Consider the following 18042-nt stretch of genomic DNA (forward strand, 5'->3'; position numbering starts at 1 on the left):
TTTAAAAAAAATGTAATTAACATTTTAAATATTCAAAAAGAATACATATTTATGGTATACAACATGTTACAAAATATGTAGACATTATGGAATGGCTACATCGATTTAATTAACATAGTCCCACACTTGTTTCTTAAGGTTAAAAGATTTTAAAACCTACCATTGGCATTTTGTAAGAATATATTTGAGGCACTTAGTCCAACATTTCCACATTAGATCCTACAAAATAGACCCATATGCACATGGGAAACCTGGGCGGTAATTAATAATTCTTAATGTTAACGCCAGAGGGTGAATTTCCAAAGCTTTATAGAAATGGGTTCTACATATTTTCAAATTAAATCTCATTCCGTATGTAAGAGACTGTGGCTTGGTCTTGTTTGCCCCAACTTTATTAGCTAGTGCCAGCTAGTAAATAAATATAAACTAGCTAGCTGCACACTAGCCCAAACCCATTTTGAAGTGGATCATTGATCCACTGGCCTTCAGGACCTTCTGATGACCAGTACTAACTCATAGTCCACCAACAGAGTGACTTCAGGCAGGTCCCAAACCTCCAGGTGCTTAGCCACAAAATGGGAAGGTTAAGAATTTAATGTACATGTCTAGAAAGGTTACTTTGATTTTGCTAATTTCGATCTTTCAGGGCATGAAAAAAATTTAGCAGAAAATGAAAAAAAATATATATATATTGTATATATATGGTCATAAGCAGCCTTATGCAGTTTTCAAAAGTTATCATATCCAAGTCAGGGAGGCAATACATAAGATTATAAAATAGAAGAGAACAATTAGTTCTGTTTAATAGATGTTGTCACATCCTAAAGAGTCAACTTTGCATAACACACATGATGGATCCCCTTAAGTGGCGAGACATAAGTCTATCTAATGAAAGTCCCACTTGAGAAACGGCCTCTTCCATTCAGCCTCGCAGACACTGTGGAACATTTGCCACGAAAGCCACTGGCTAGAAGCAGGTCTATTTCTGGACCTGTGTGAGTCCCAAGCCAGGATGTTGAATTCTCTGGAAGGAAGGAAGGAAGCCCAATGTAGCTGTGTGACGAAGCATTAAACAGCCTTCCATGGGAAGTAGAGGTCACCCTTCCCGTAGGAGAAGGTGACTGAGGTAGGTGGTGGAAATGGTAAGAAGGGACAGGCGCAAGTTTCAGCAGTGAGGCAAAAAGATGGCATGTGAGCAAATATTACCCTACAGCCCCTGGGCCAAGAGCCGTCTTGGCAGAGCACAGCCGAGACCTTGAAACAGGAGGGCGCAGCGTGAGGCCAGTGTGACAGGGCTGTGTAAGGGACAGCCCTGGAGACGAGGTCCGAGAGGAACAGGTGCAGGGGTGTCAGCACCCCGAGGCCGCAACAGACTCGTCAGTCATTTAAGCAGTCACGACAGGGTCTTAACAGGGTGACACGATCTGATGTACACCACGAGGCGCCATCTGGCTGTCGAGCTGCTGTTGAAGGCAGATAGGCACCGCACAGATGCATTAGCTGTCCAAGGAGGAGGCCTGTGGAGCAGAACAGACCAGAAGTTGTAGTGGCTTGTGCCAGTGGTTAGCTGTGGAGGGGCTGAGATGCAGTCAGGCTCCGAATGTGTTCTAAAAGGAGACAGATTTTCCAGCAGCTTATGTGTAGCGAGTTGGCTCGGAGGGGAAAAGAGTGCCACCACGAAAGCCTGAAGAGCTGAGTTCAATACAGTGTTCAAGCCTTGCGTCACCCGCCCTGCCAGCAGTTCCCTTCCTCTGTCACCTCTGGAAACTACCTAGACCATTAGCATCCCAGCATCCTCTTGAACCATGACAGCATTTCACAACTGCCACTGTTGGCTGCTTAGGCACGCATTTCCTTTGCTCTGTGTTGTGCTGTCCCCTGTGCCTAAGGACTTGTGCAGACATTTCAGGGCCTGCTGATGAACACCCAGGTGAGCTGATTCTACAAAGGCACCCATACTTACAGCTACAAATCGCTCAGCTCCCAGGGAAACACTCCTGAATCCAAGAATGCCAGTTTACTTCTTACAGCGCCAGACAGAACACAGAGGACGTCAGAAATTGTGTCATCTCCTCTTGCAAGGGCCTGATAGATGTAGATAATTTTTCTAAGAGAGAAAAGGGTGTTGAACACTGAGAAGGCAACTTACAAAAGAAGCATTTAAATGGGGGCATGTTTTCCGTTTGGAGGGTAAGTTCATGGCCATCAAAGCTGGAGCATGGGGCCAGGCAAGCAGGCATAGCGCTGGAGCAGTAGCTGAGAGCTTACACTGAATCCACACTTTTCAGGTAGAGAGAGACAGAGCCTGGGCCTGGCATGGACTTTAGAGACCTCAACACCCACGCCCAGTGACACACCTCCTCCAACAAGGCCACACCTTCTAATCCTTCCCAAACAGTTTCAGAAGCTGGGGACCAAGAACTCAAATATACAAGCCTATAGGGACCATTCTCATTCGAATCACCACAGAACCTCAATTTCCAACCTTGTTTCTCTTCTCTGCTATGCCATCTCTCCGTGTCTCTTAGCTGATCAAATGGCTCCAAGGATCTCCCCTCAAAGTCTTTTTCTGACTCCAAATTCTCTTGATCTTACAGCTAATGCAGTGGCTCTTCCTGGGAAAGGTTGGCTCCTGAAACTAAAAATGCTCAGAATTGTTTCAATAGCCCCTCCTTCCCACTACCTGATACTCTTCTTCTCTCTCCTATTTTGGCTTCTTTGTACGGTGTTCAAGCCCAACACAGAAACCTGGTGATTTCCAACTCTTTCCACTCTCTTAATCCAAATAACAAGACTGAGTTTTCGCTTCAGTATCAGGCCTTCCTCTTTCCACTCACAGAATATCTAATGGAAGCCTCCAACATCTCTTTTTACAGTCTGCCCTGATGCTGGTACCATAGATCCCTCTAAAATACAGATTGATCGCCCCTGCTTTAAAACTTTGAATGTATCCCTGGTGCCTCAGAATAAAGTCTGGAGTTGCAGCAGACCCTCTAAGGCTTTCCACACCGATTCTAGAGCACTACGCCATTCCTAGTCCTATTTGCAGTCGCCTCAAACACCAGGACTGAACTGTCTGCCCTACAAACCCACTAAACCTGTCCGTTCCATGTTTTCACTGTGCTGATCTGTCTACATGCAATAACTTGCCCACTTCTTTCTGACACACTGTTACTCAGAATACAAAACAATCACAATTAATGTAAGCACAGCCATATGCTGCATTAGGCTTCCCTAAACTATATATTCAAGAACAGCATAGTGATGACGCTAGCTATGTATATATAGACTTCATAACTGTACAAGCGGTGAGTGCCGTGAGGTCCGGTATCTTTTTTTTTTAAACTATGAATGACACTTTATTTAGTCATCTTTTTTTACAACTGAAACTCTGGGAATTCAAACTTAACATCCTTGCTTGTGAGCTTCTTGTATACACCAGAAAAAGTTTCCACCTTGTTCTGCTGTGCCCTCCAGGTTCCCACGGATCCTCTTACCCACAATTCACTTGGGAGGACCAAGTCCTCAAGGATGGCGTCCTGCACTGCCGTCAGGGTGCGGCTTCTGGGGAGCTTTGGCTTATTTTTCCGAACAGCTTTTCCGGATTGGCTTGGGCAGAATCCTCCTCTGAGCAAGGAAGACAACGTGCTTCCCACTGAACTTTTTCTCCTAATCACGAACTAGCCGGACTTGGATTTTCTGGAAAGATTTCAGTTTCAAAAATTACGATAGCCTTGCGACCACCACCAAGTTCAATTTCCTTGGCCACGGTGATGTTGAGTTCCCGCAGCTGTGCCTTGAGTTCATCTCCAGCTCGAGCAGCGCCTGAGAGATGCCAGACTCGAACTCGTCCGGCTTCTCGCCATTGGGTTTCGCAATCTTGGCGCTCAAGCTCGGCTTAGGAAAAGGAATGATTCTCGCGAGAACAGCTCACGGACAGCGTAAGTAGGTGAGGTCCAGTATCTTACCTGGTAAAAGCTTTGGTAGCTCCCAGAGGAAGACAATGTCCTTGTAAGGCAGATTTGACTACTCTCTCATCTATGTGCCCTTCAGGTAGGGTTAATTGCCCTTTTTGCTTCCTTCCCTTCCTCTTGTCTTTTTTTTTTTTTTTTTTTTTTCTTGTGCTGAGGATAGAAACTAGGGCTTTGCTTATGTCAGGCAAATGCCCTACCACTGAGCTGTGGGTCATGTAGGGAGAGCACACTGGTAACCCGTAAGGTGGTCCTGATGTTGGCCTTACTCATGAGATGCTTGAATACCCTTGTTTCTATTTAGTTTTGATGGATATCTCGGGCATCGTTTCTGAACAATGGGCAAACCAGCCACCCAACAGGTTATGCAACAATCACTCAGAAATGTAAAGCTGAATTTGTAAAGTGTAGCTTCACAGGTCCCTGCCTTTAACCATTGTGCCATACTGTCTGAACCACGAAGAACCAGGGAAGAACTGTTTGACTTCATGAGGACTGATTTTTAAAGCGAGACCAGATAAAAGTAAGGTGAAGACACAAGTGGGAACTCGGAGGTAGAAGTGAAGCCAGCGCGGCACCAGAACCCCTGTTCTCACACTGGTGGCCCTAATCCAGAGCCTCTTCTGGGAAACCCTGGGTGAGTTTTGTTTTAAGTAGTTTACAGACGCAACTACCAGATTTCAAAGCTAAAGTGATATAAATAACTTGAGGTGGGTTGACAGAAAACCCGTGAGAACTCCCGCAGCAACTGTGTGGGTGAAGGCATCTCTTCACAGCAGAACGGAAATCACTTAGTGGAACGGAAGTGTGGGATCAACCTAACCACAGTCCTGAGAGGGTAGGAGACCACGGAGGAGCAGAGAACTGGTGACGTCACACACACACAGGTCTGGATGTGTTCATTGTCAATGTCAAAGTGAAGCTGTGGACTAAAGGGATCCTAAGCACCGTTCCTATAGAAGACATATAAAAAAGTAGAAAGGAGTCTCTGGGAGCATTAAGATATTTTGAGATAACAACACCAAAAAATGTGCTTTAACCACCAGCAGTCTACCAGCAAATGGTAAATATTTTTATATTATCTCTATACTGAAGATCCAAGATAGGATCTATCCTATGTTAAGTATATGATCTACCATTGAGCTATACCTTCAGATACATATGTCTACATAGTATATGCATAAATACATTATGTATATATTAAACATGTGTACATGCATGTGTGTATGAACAGATGAGTTCATATGCCCACAGAGGCCAGAAGAGGATGTCATATCCCCTGGCGCTGGAGTCACAGCTGGTTGTGAGGCACTTTATATGGGTGCTGGGAATCCGATTCAGGTCCTGTTATGAGAGCAGTGCTCAACCTTAACTAACTAAGCCATGCCTGAAGTCCCATAATATTTTTTTTCTTGCAGCACAGGGATATGTAAACCAGGCTGACCTTAAACACACAAGCCACAGGTCTCAGCCTTTCAGGTTTCTAGGATTACAAAACACACGCACACACACACACACACACACATCTAAGTAATGGTATTTGTAGAAAACTTCTTATTTCAAAGCACCTATAGTATCCTCCTGCTTTTGTAAATCTCCAGTACTATTCTTGGTTTCCCTAAAAAGCAAAGATCTACTAAGAGGAGAAATGAGATTTTAGAACTCAGATTTTCTCTCTCAGGACAGAGAGCTGGGGATGAAGCCCAGGCCGTTGGGTGTGCTAGGCAGCCATTCATTCCACAGCCGAGTGGCACTCTGAGCCCTAGAAGACAGGTTTTAGACTGAAAGTGAGGGAAAGAGTCACAGGCACACACTGGCGATCAACAACTATCTCCTGACTACCTCCTTGCAGAATCTCATTCAAAGCTGGATAAAAACATAACCATCTTGTTGGACAGGCAAGACAGAGACATCCCACCTCACTTACCAGCCAAAGCATCTGGATACAGTGTCTTGTCAGTGAGATTAAAAGAACTTCTCCCTAGCCAGGTACAGTCACACAGCTACTCAGAAGACTGACCCAGGCAGATAGATGGCTTGGGCTCAGGAAGCTCAAAACTAGCTTGGGCAAGGTCTTGAAGGTTCATCTCAAACAATAAAATAAAAATAACGAAAATCCAGAAAATGGCCCAATGGAAAAAGTAAAGAGGGCCAGGAGCATCTATAACCGGAAGGCTGCCTCTAGCCTCCTCTGCAAGCATGTGAGTCCTGACATACCTGCTCACTGCTCCAACAACTTAAAACATGACACAGAAACATGTTCCGAGTTTTAAAAATCATTTTTTAACATAGAGCCTCACACTACTGATCAGGCTGGCCTCGAACTCACGGTAATCACCCCAGAGCTTTGATAAGGTATGAAGCAGCACATAGAGACATAACCTTTTCATCAACTCTTTGGAGATTTCATACAATGTATCTGAGTCATAATTAGCCCCACAACTCCTCTAAGCTCCGCCTCCGACCCTACCCACCCAACTCTGTATTTTCTTCCTTTAAAAAAAAAAAGCTCATCCATTCCAATGTATGCAACGCACATACTGTAGGGGTGCACACGTCCGCTGGTGCACGACCTACCGAGGGCCTCACCTTTAAAAAAATTACTTTCTCTCCCCCTCCCAGCAGCCTCCAATTGCCAATAGCCCCTCAAGTAGGGCTGGGACCTGTGCCCACCTCATCTCTTGGTGTTGGAATCTTGTCTGTCTTGAGTGTGGGCAGTCGGGTGCATGCTGCCACAACACTGTGAGAAGGTGTGTGCAGTTGCCCTGCTGTGCCTGCAAAACACTGTCTCAGCTTCTTCAGCCTCTCCCCCCACCGTGCCACAGAGATCCCTGAGCCCAGAGAGGAGCAAGTGTGAGATGCGTAATTTTTAAAAGGAAGCTTGTTACATCACGCATCTCCCTCAAGCAAGTACAATCTCATTCTGCCTTAAAATGGAAATGTTGACATGGGCTACAGCTTAGATGACCCGGGTGCTAACTTACCCAGTCCCAAGGAATATTCATCGCGTGATGCCATTGGCGGAAAGAACTTAGTTAATTCACAGATAAAGTAGAAAGGGCATTGCCAGCAGCTGCAGAAAGCTCATGGCTAGCATTTCTTAATTTTAATGTCTATACTTTATTATTTTATGTGCTTGAGGGTTTTGCTCACACGTGTGTATGAGTCCCACATGTGTGTCTGGTTTCCACAGAGGTCAGAAGAGGGCACCGGATCTAATGGAACTGGAGTTAAAACTGTTAAGGTCGTTGAAACTACCACGTAGGTGGTAGGAACTTGAATACCTGTCCTCTGGAGGAGCAGAAAGTGCTACTAACTGCTGAGCCACCAGGCCCTGCGAGCTATTTTTAATGAGCTCATAAGTTTCAGCTGAAGAAGATGAGTATATTTCTGAAGATTGGATAGTGCCGGTGTGTGTAAAAACAGTGTGACTATTCCCGATGCTACTGAGTTGTACCGTATAGGATGGTCAAGGTGACATGTTTTATATTACACCTATTTTGCCACCATTTAAGACATTTTAAAAGGTGTCAAGTCTTGGCTGGTGACAGTTCTCAGACTGGCTCAACATACATATTTTAACATGGTCGTCTATGCCTTGTTTTGCTAACGGGACACGACTCACGTCGTTACATTAGCTCTTAGTAACTATCTTTTAAAAGGTAGCTGGCCTTTTAAATGTGACTTTTTAATATTCTACATTTCTAATGTTCTACCATTAGTCTGCGAGCTCCCAGCAGCAGGAAGAGATAGATTCTTTATTTTCGTGACTCGTCTTGAACATGAATTAAGTTCTTAATAAAATAACTTCTTGGAAGACTCAGTTTTAATGTTGCTCTCCTCCCCTTCCCCATGAACATGACACAAAAGGTTTCCAATCCCACCCACCCTTTCTTTCAAGTACTAGCTTCGAGGATGAGTAGAAGGCTCAGGCCCCTTGTGAATACCAAAGCACTGCATTCCTGACCAGGAACATTTCTCTTCCCATTCCAACCTAGGCAATGTTCTATTAAACAGAACATTTCATCCTGCATCAACATCAGGTCTAAGGTACAAACTGGACATTTCCTTTCATTCTTCCCCCTAGTACGGTTGCTTCTCGGGGGTGGGGAACTGAAGAGGATGAGTCTGAAGGCAGAGTTCCTCTTTCTGCTTCTGTGGCTTTTACTTCTGCTGGTCTCAGAAATCCCCAGTGCTGCTGACCTTCTCCTCTTTCTCTCCTCGGCCTGCTTTTGTTTTCCCTCAACACTTCCGGTTCTTCCCCACCTTGGCTCCTGCTGGTTTCTCTGAGTCTTGTTTCCCACAGGGTGCTGGCAGGCTGTCTCAGTACCATACGCCTCTACTCTCTCCTCCCAGTGGTGAGCGTCCCCCTCCCCACCCTGGGTAGCCAGCCTGATAAACTGCACAGTGCAGACCCTGAGCAAGGTCTACCCCTCTGGCTGCTGTCACTTGTTCACTGCCACCTCTAGCTTCTCAAGGAAAAGTTCATGGGAACAACTTTAGCTTCCACTGAGGATCTGAGCCACAGCCCATGCATTGGGTAAAGCTGCCTCTGAAGACAGCAGGGTCCTTACAAGTGCAATCACGTAGGGCATGGTGATGCAGACTTGTGATCTCTGTACCCCAGAGCTGGAAAGAGGTAGGATTGCTGTATCTTCAACCCCAGGGCATCTAATGTCCTCTTCTAGCATCCCAGAATCCTTGTAGAATCCTTGTGTCCACATATTTCTATTTCCACCCCACTTCCCACACGCATAACTAAGAGGAAATAAAATAATGTTAAAAATCATCAACACTATCATCAACAAATCAGCCAGTGGGCTAGGAGTGGAGGTCTTGCCTACCACGAACCAGGCCCTGGGTTCCATGTTGAGCACCAGAAACAAAACAATCTTTAAAAAATAAATAAATAAAAATTAAAAAATAAATTCTCTCTTCCACCTCGGGTGATTGTTCCGGTGACTCTGCCCTTTGCATTTAGATCCTTTCTTCACCTTTTCATTCTGGTGACAAAACCACACACATCTACATCCCACAGTGTGCACAGTGGCCCAGTCATGGAAAAATGGAACTTCATTTCTATATTTCATACAGAAGCAATCTCCTTACCATCCATCTACAAAGTTACCTTTGTCAAAGAACATGAGCTCTTTTTTTTTTCTACATCAACTTATTTTCCATTTAAAGCCCCAGCCCAGGAGGCTTAACCACAACTTTTTTAATTTCAGCTATTTTTGAGGGTCTCCCTCTTTGTTTTTCCCACGGTATGGTACAGCTCCGGGGACTTGCATGATGACATCGAGGAACAGGGTGTATGATCCTCTGTCTGATCAGAGTCACCTGCTACGAAGATGTCCACTCAGGTCTAGCAGCTCTTAGATGCTTTGGGGCCAGTTCTGGGTCATGGGAATCCTTGCTGTCAACACACTCTACAGTCAGTCCCCTGTCCCGGCGCTCCTGCTCTGCAGCATTTGTCTGAAGATGAGGAAATGCCTTGCCTTCTGACAAGCCGTGCACTGCAGCTTATCCTGAACTCTTAGCACCCTCAGTTTCCCTCTTTCCTCATCTAGCCTTGGGGTTTCAAACATCAAGGGAGAGAGTCATCCATTCTGGTCAGTGACTAGTGTTTTGACTGGTATGATCTTGTCAACTTGAGCCACCTGGGAAGACGGAACAACTTCCTTCTGTCCGGAAGCACTGCCTCCATCAGACTTGCCTATGGCACTGTCTGGATTTACAAGTGATGTGGGAGGGTCCACTTTGGGTGGCGCCATCCCTAGGCAGGTGCTACTAGGTTATATAAGAAAGCTGCCTGAGCATGAGTAGGAGTAAGCAACCAAGCAGCCTTCCTCCTCCTGTGGTTTCTGCCTCAGTTCCTGCCTTGACTTCCCTTGAGAGACTTTACATTTTCTTTTTCAGTCACGGTATTTGTCGCAATGAAGAAAACTATGCCAACTGAGCCCTCTCCTTGTCTTTGTTTTTAGGATTCACAGGTGTTGCTCTACATGTCTACATGTGTGCCTCATGCATGCAGTGCCCAGAGAGATCAAGAGAGAGCACTGGATCCTCAGGAGCAGGGGATACAGATGGTTTCAGTTGCCATTTCGGTGCTGGGAAGCTGGGAACCACACCTGGGTGTGCTCTTACTGATTGAGTCCTTTCTTCAGCCCCTCCCCATTGTCTTTAAATAAATAAGCCCCTTAGCTGCCTCCAGTGAGCATGGACTGCGCTCTCTAGAGCTGACTTGAGAACATGTCTGCACTGGGTGCCGGGCTACACTTGAACAGTGAGAGAGAGGATCCAACTGCAGGCCACACAGCCAGTGGGAGTTTGTGAACGAAAGGGTGAATGTGATATTACAAATGACCCTGGGGGGGCACCTGACTAAGGAAAATCCTCCTCTGACCAACATGATTACCAAGTCTTTATAGAGATCTGTACATATAAGCCGCTGTATTTCTCCAGGACTAGGTTAAGAGCTACATAAACTGTTTTCTAGAAAAAAATTAGCATTTAATTTTACAGATTATAATTCTCCAACTGAACAAAAGCAAACAAAGAAGGAAGGAAGGAAGGAAGAAGGAAAAAGAAAAAGAAGCCTCACATGGTACTGGATCCTCAGCAAGGGAATCTTTGCGAGTCTAGGGCTTGCTTTCCAGTGTTCATGACCAAGAAAGTGAAGCAGAAGTAACTACCAACATTGCAAGAAACACAAAGCTGTATTTTAGTTTGGGTTTTGGTCTAGATTTTACCTGTTTCCGTTATCACTGCCAACTCCATCTTTATAGCGAACTTTTAATGATGCCCAGGACTATGGCTGTGACAGGCCTTGGCATTTCACTCACCAGTGGACTCCTAGCTCTCTCACAAGCTGTTTCTCCAGCAGCTCTGGAAAGAGAGTTGCTTTGGAGATATCAATGTATGTGAACTTAGTTCATATGAGCTGCACATGCACTATCTGCTTGGACCCATCACAGAACCGAAAGTGGTAGCTTTCTTTTTCTTTTTTAATAAAAAGGATTTAAAAAATAGTATCAATAGCTGACATTTACCTAGTGATGAGTACTGTGCTGAGGACTTACTTCACGAGGAACTCGCTGGTAGATCTTTGCAAATGTGCACAAGATGTCCGAGACAGGCAGGTTGAGAGAACCCCTCTCATTTTGCATGTGGATGTGTGTGCACCATACCTAACATAACTTTCATTTTGTATGTGGATGTGTGTGCACCATACCTAACATAACTTTCAGTGCTGTCTCCTGAGAAGCAACCTCAAGTACTTACACAAACTGACCAAAGAGAGGTCCACCAAATGGACCAGTGGAAACAGGAGGAGCTGTGAGTACTGTGTGTGTGTGTGTGTGTGTGTGTGTGTGTGTGTGTGTGTGTATGCATGTGTATGTATATAAATATGCGTATATCACAATTAAATTTTGCCTGTGATTAAAATGTGTCCTGTAACCTTTACAGCCCAGAGGCTGCCCTGTCCGGGAGAGAGAAGGTGGAACCTTGGAAATGCTGGCTTTCAGCAGAAATTCAGGGAAAGGAGAAAAGATGAAATTCAGTAGAGGAACACTTTTTCAGTGCGCCAGACTCTGCACTCAGTCTCCTCATTGCCAAGGACAGACAAGTAAAGCAAGAGCCTTACATGCTAAAGAAAACACCCGCACAAAACAATTGTGAAACACTGATACAAATGATTCTCACAATTTTTATTATTTTTTTTTCCTTCCGGAATTTAAGTGCCATTTTTATTCAACTATACTAAAAGTTAACATGATCATCAAAGTCAACTCCAAGCCAGAACTGCATAGCCTGCAACCGTCAGCCAGATCATCACCTACCTGACCTACACCCACAAAAAGTCTTTGCCGCTGTACAAGGAAATGTTTAGTCTTTTGCACCTCCTCCCTGCCCTGCTCTAAGCTCTCATCACCTCTTACCCAGATTATTACAATAAATGTACCTACTATCCTCTCCCAACTTTGTCCCCGCCAACTCCATACCAAAACCTTCTATAACCTTTATCTTAAGCATTCATCAAGTAGTATATTAAAGGGCTGGTACCAAGGCAGGCATTATTGGTAAATAGTAGGCACCTCTATAGGTCATCAAACATGTACTCTTAAGGGGGAACGTGGGACTCTGGGCCCACCCCTGTCGTCCCACTCAGTTCTGGCAATGGGGTAAGTGACATTGCTCGGTCATGTGATCCTTCCATGATGTGCTGCCCTCCCACAGGAACAACGTAAATACGGTCAATCATTCACAGACCTCTAACACTGTGAGCTGGCTTTGAACTCACAATGCGGCTGAGGATGACTCTGAACTTCTGCTCCTCCTGTCTCACCCTCCCAAGTCCTGGGATTGCAGGGACATGGCACCATGCCCAGTTTATGGAGTGTGCGAAACTGAATCCAGAGCATCGTGGGTGGGTGGTAGGCTCCGAGATGCATCCCTATCACATAAAATATGTTGTTAATAAAGGCAGGGGTTCACAGTTTAGTGACAACTATTCTATGTCACAGAGTGACTTTTAAAAATACAAACCTGAAAATGTTTTTACTTAACCCCTGCGTATGTATGTGTCTGTGCTCCTCTTCCTCCCTCCCACATGCCCATTCTCCCCTACCCCCCACAGACAGGTTTCATAGAGCAGGCTCATCTCCCCAAAGTGGCTATGCAGCTGAAGGTGACCTTGATCTTTTGGTCTTCCTGGCCCATGTCCCTGGAGCTGATATTTCAGGCATGGACCAAATTGTGGACACTGTCTAATCTCCAATGACCCAAACCTATTGAAGTTCCCACATGTTTCGAGAGCGCTCCCACTCTAGTCCTCCCTTGGGCATGGGGCTCTGACTTTCTCTTCCTGTCACAGCCAGTTTTGTTTTGTCCCATGAGAGTCTTCACACTTGCTCATCCCACGTCTCTATTTGGTTTCAAGTTAAATGCCCCTAACTGCCACTCCAGTGCCGCTCCAGTGCCGCTCCAGCCCACAGTCCTCACTTGTTAAAACTGCTACTTAGGGCATTTGCTCAGCGTCTTCCAAGGTAAACCATACTCTGTAGGAGACCTTGACTGTCAATACATGCTCACTGAAAGAAAGAATGAATGGAGATCAGCCTTCTCCCCACACTTACACTTCCTCATGGAATCTTGACCTACAGCTTTTCCAGCACCATCACCCCCGTTCCAGAGAACCACTCAGCCTTTACTCTCAGCTTTCTTTGAAGCTAATGAACAATAATTTATAAGTACAAAGAATGAGGTTGTATTTTGTGATTACCTTGTCTCTAAAAATCAACACTGATCCCCAGACTCATTGCACAGGAGAATTTTGTTTTCTCTTCTTGCAGGGGTAGAGATCGAACCCGAGACCTCACACGTGCTGGACAGGCATCCCACAGCTGAGCTACAGCCCCTGCCCATACACAGAAGATTCTGAAACCTTAGGTCTTGAGCTGTTCAGCTTTCAACCTGTCCGAATAAGGGTTCTGCTGTCTTAATTCAGCTTCAGACTCTGCTGTGGAACCGTTACCAAACATGGGCAGAGAAGCCTCTGAGCAGGGCAAGGGGAGGGAGGACAGGGTTTCAGCTCACAGTTATATAACCACAGAGGAACATGCAGAAGCACAAAGCTCTGCCTCCCTCAAAAAAGTGAATTCTAAACATGTCTAAAGAGCACATTAAGTGCATTTTAATTGCTGGGTTAACAGATGGAATATAAGATTCCAGATATCGACATAATGTGATAGGTTTACATGGTTGCTAATTTAAATAACTTTAGACCCTTGATGACCTCACTGAGAAATGTATGTGCTGTAGTTTTCAGAAACAGTGTAACAAATGCCATTGCTTTTTCATTGACAATGAGTCACAAATGCTGACCTACAGACTGTCCCTAAACAAGACACATTCCAATAGTTCATTTCTAAGTCTGTTGATAGGAGCTGGGAACATAGTTTCCCATAGAAACAATTTTAGACGTGGTGGATTTGATTACCAGATATGGCCAAAGGAGACTGTAAGTAATTTTATGAAGGTAGCACAATAAACTTTATGAATTTTTAAAAATTATTTATTTTATGTATGTGCATACACTGTCTTCAGACACACCAGAAGAGGACACTGGATCCCATTATAGATGGCTGTGAGCCACCATGTAGTTGCTGGGAATTGAGCTCAGGACCTCTGGAAGAGCAGCCAGAGCCTTCTGTCTAGCCCCCGAACTTTATGAACTTCATGAAGGCAGAACAATGCTTTTCTGTAAGTAACTGTTTTCAATTTCCAAGTTACAATTTCTGAAACCTTCTTCCATTGGCCTAAATTCCAAGTGAAGGAGTGCTGAGGTTGGCTGGAGTGTAGGGAGAACTGGTAGAGTTTGGCCCCAAGGGCAGCCATGATGGGGCCAGCATATCTATCATGGGTGGGGGGAGGGGGTGCAGCCATGACAGTCACTCCAGCCATGGTATTTTTAATGGTGGGGATTTCTTTTTCTCTGAGAAGAATTTGCTGTGTTCAGAACATGACTGATTTCTGCTGAGTGCATTCTCTGTGCTAAAGAACAGTGTCCACATTATTTTGTCTAACTCTCCAAACTCTCTCAATATCTCTGAAAACATTTTGACATGCCTCTAGAAGGGGAACATGAAGGCTTGGGGGTGTTAGGTAATTTCCCTAAACTCATACTTGGAGCTAGGACTCAGATCTACGTCTACTGCAGCTCCACTTGGACCACGTTCTAGAGTGTAGTGGAGCATTTCCAGTTGCTCACCTTGTAATTCTCTACTCAATAGCTCTAATTTTACCAGCAATTACCCTCCCAGGCAACTGCCTCAAGACCGCGGAGGCCCTTCTATGCAGACAATGCAGGGATGAGGTTCTAGAAATCTAATGGCTAGAAGACATTCCAAGAGGAACGAGCAAAGCCTGTTTAAGGATGACTACTCCCAGATGACAGTTTTGGGCAGGTCATGTGAACAGGCACTACTACAGAGGGCCCCTCAGAGGATACGGGACTGGAGGATACCTGCAATGGGTGAGGCTGCCTGCAGAGGCTCAGCAAACAACACTGGCATCCTAACCGTCCCTTAGAAGGAGATAGAACTAGCTTAACTGCTCAGCATTGCAGAGAATGGGCAAGGCTGGGAGGAGAGGCAAGCACCTCTAGAGTTTCTGCATTAGAAGAATCTAGAAGTTTCTGCTTTCAAACAATTAGTGTCCAGAGGGTGGGGTGGGGATGGGTCTCTCCCCATCATGTAATCACATGAGTCATTTTCTGCAACATTATGGCGTTTCCTATCTATTGACTAGTAGCTATAACCATACATATATTTGTTTTCCCTGTATTAAATAAAATACATTATATGGGCTGAAGACATTTTGAGCAATAATAACTTACTTTATGTGTATCTACTTTTTATTTAAGATTATTACACTTGTTTAAAAAGTGTGGCATCTACAGTAAGTTCTGGTGAGAATGTGGAGGTAGAGGAACTCACATTCACTTTGATGAAACTGCAAACTTCTGAAGACACTCTGGAAGTTAGAGTGGAAAATTCTTAAAAACCTAAATTAAAGTCTACCACATGACCCAGCTATACCACTCCTTGGCATATGCTCAAAGGATTCGACATCCACCTATATGGATACTTGCTCAGCTGGATCGCTGTGCTCTGTTCATAATACCTAGGACACAGAAATAACCTACATGTTCTTTAATTGGTAAAGAAAACATGGCACATATACACTATGGAATACGATTCAGCTAATAGAAAAACGAAATCATGGAAACTGCAGGCAAATAGACAGATGTAGTAACTTTAACATTGGATGAGGAAACCCAGATCCAGAGCAACAAACATCGCAGGTGAGTTCACAAGGGTAACTACAGGAACTAGGAAAGGCTAAAGGGACCGTGGGGATGTGAGCTTGGGGGATAAGGAGCAGGTTATATGAAGGGAAGACGGGGAACAGAGGGAAGTGTACCTGGGAGGAGGATTAGGACAGTACAAGGGAGAGGAGGAAGAGGAATAAGTAACCCTAAGGGTGTTTGAAAAACCATAGGGAATTGTACTGTTTTATATTTGCCTAAAGTTACTATATTTATTTGGAGAGGGGCATGTATATATGTAGTATATATGGACACACAATAATAAATTTTTAAGAATAGGGCATTAAATTTAAGAGAGAAGAGACATGGAGGGGTGAAGGAGGAATCACATACAGTAAACATAAAATCTAAAAATAAATGCAATAAAAATAAGGGTTATAGTTTTTCTAAGTATCAAGTCCTGGGGTGCAGAACAGGGAGTAACTTCCTAAGATTCACTCATTCAGAGTCGGTGCTGTAGCCATAGGTCCAGACCCTAGATATGGGTCTAGCTTTGTGAGGTTTGCTCCTACTCAACAATGCTGCTACAAGCTCTCGGTGGCTTCCTTCATACTTAAAAAAAAATGTGGATATGCATGTTTTGGTACACACATGGCAAAATGTACATATGGAGGTCAGGACAACTTTCAGGAGTTGGTTCTCTCCTTCTACTCTGAGAGTCCCAGAGATCAGACTCGGGTCAGTTGGTATGGTAAGAGGTGACCAACCATCTCCGAGGCCCTTTATGCTTTGGTACAGTAACTATCATTCGCCTGATGCAATGGTCCTCTCCGAGCCTTACTGTCTCCTTCTGCTAACCTAGGCCTAGTCCTGGAAGCTTCTAGAGTCCGTACAATCTTATCTAGGCCTAGAATGTTTCAGCCTTTGGGAGTTACTACTGAATAAGCTCACCCTTTCTAGTTCTTTCTGAGCTCTGGCTGGCTGGTTCAACTCAGCTGTTCTGGCTCAAACTCCTCTCCAAGCTGACTGATTCAATCTGGCTTCTTTCTCAGCCTCTGACTGAATTGCTCTGCTTGGCCTCAGACTAACTCTGGCAATCTGGTTTACTTTTTTGGCTCCTTCTCATTCTCTAGCTTGTTCCAACTTTACCTGTGTCTAGCTTGTTCTCTCTCCAACCTGTTTCTGTGCAACTGTCCCTGAAAAACCGTCTCCTCTCCCTCTGCCCTGCTTCCTCCTCTTATGTCACCTCTCCATCCTCTCTTCTCCTGCCTTGGGCGTTTCTTGCTCTGCCAAATCTTTTTCTGATTCGTCATTTTGTCTGCCACTCAATTAAACATCACTTTCACACATGGGAGCTTCCTTCTACAAACTAACTTTACCTTCATTGTTTGAGATTAAAGGTGTGTAGGAAGGGCGTGTCTGTATTCCAGCCAGTAAAGGTTTGTGCTAAGGGCTGATCCAGACCACAACTAGAAGCAGGTTGGATTCTCAGTAAATGACACAATCTCAGGGTTCACAGTGTGATCTAATATCCTGCCATAACACTTCATCCTACCTTTGAACCTGCTCATTTATGTTTGTGTCCCCAGTGTCTAAACTGATGTTTTGCAAAGATGAGCCCGTGAAGGTCAAACATTCTGAATGGTGGAGAAGAGCATCAGATACATGTACAACAATGTCCGGAACAACTTCACGGATCCTAAGGTAACAGGACATAAGGAAGGGATGGCATTTTTCCAATCTGGAAAATTTAGTCTAATGAAACACTGGAGATGTGTCAAGAAACAGACAACACAGGTGTCAGACACTGGGAAGAGACAAAGCATTCTGCCAGCACCCAGGAGGTCTGTCATCAGCAACGGCGGAGTCTGGTCTAACACGGAAAGTGGGGTGAGAATGAGGGTGGCAAGATTGGGAAGTCCAACTGTGCAGGAAGGGCTGAGATTAAAGCAAATCAAAGAATGTGCTGTGGATCGAGGAGGCAGTGGCAACCATTCGACACAGCTGAAAGGACTGAGGGGGACAACTGTCCACAGCACCAGCTGCCTGACAGTCTTCAGAATCGGGCCAGTTCTAGCTTACAGTACAGTTGCTGATAAGCAGGGGTAAGAGGCCACTTGAGGCTAGAGATTAGCATGTGACTCTTTCTTGTTAAATAGTGGGGGAGGTGCCCCGGGCCTACAAGGATGAAAGAGATGAAAATCAGCATGGTCACAGGGAGCTTCTGTTGAACAGTGC

At 44.8% G+C, this 18042-nt stretch overlaps 1 pseudogene across 1 annotated transcript; it reads right to left on the reverse strand.

Moving 5' to 3' along the window:
* Positions 1–3377: 3377 nt before the first annotated feature.
* LOC308419630 (small ribosomal subunit protein eS7-like) lies at positions 3378–6976 on the reverse strand (annotated as a pseudogene). The gene is made up of 2 exons: positions 6956–6976; positions 3378–3897 (listed from the first exon to the last, which is right to left on the reverse strand). The product of its transcript is annotated as a small ribosomal subunit protein eS7-like (transcript).
* Positions 6977–18042: the final 11066 nt, after the last annotated feature.

Source organism: Micromys minutus (assembly GCF_963924665.1).
Source record: "Micromys minutus genome assembly, chromosome: 4".
In the NCBI taxonomy this organism is placed as follows: domain Eukaryota; kingdom Metazoa; phylum Chordata; class Mammalia; order Rodentia; family Muridae; genus Micromys; species Micromys minutus.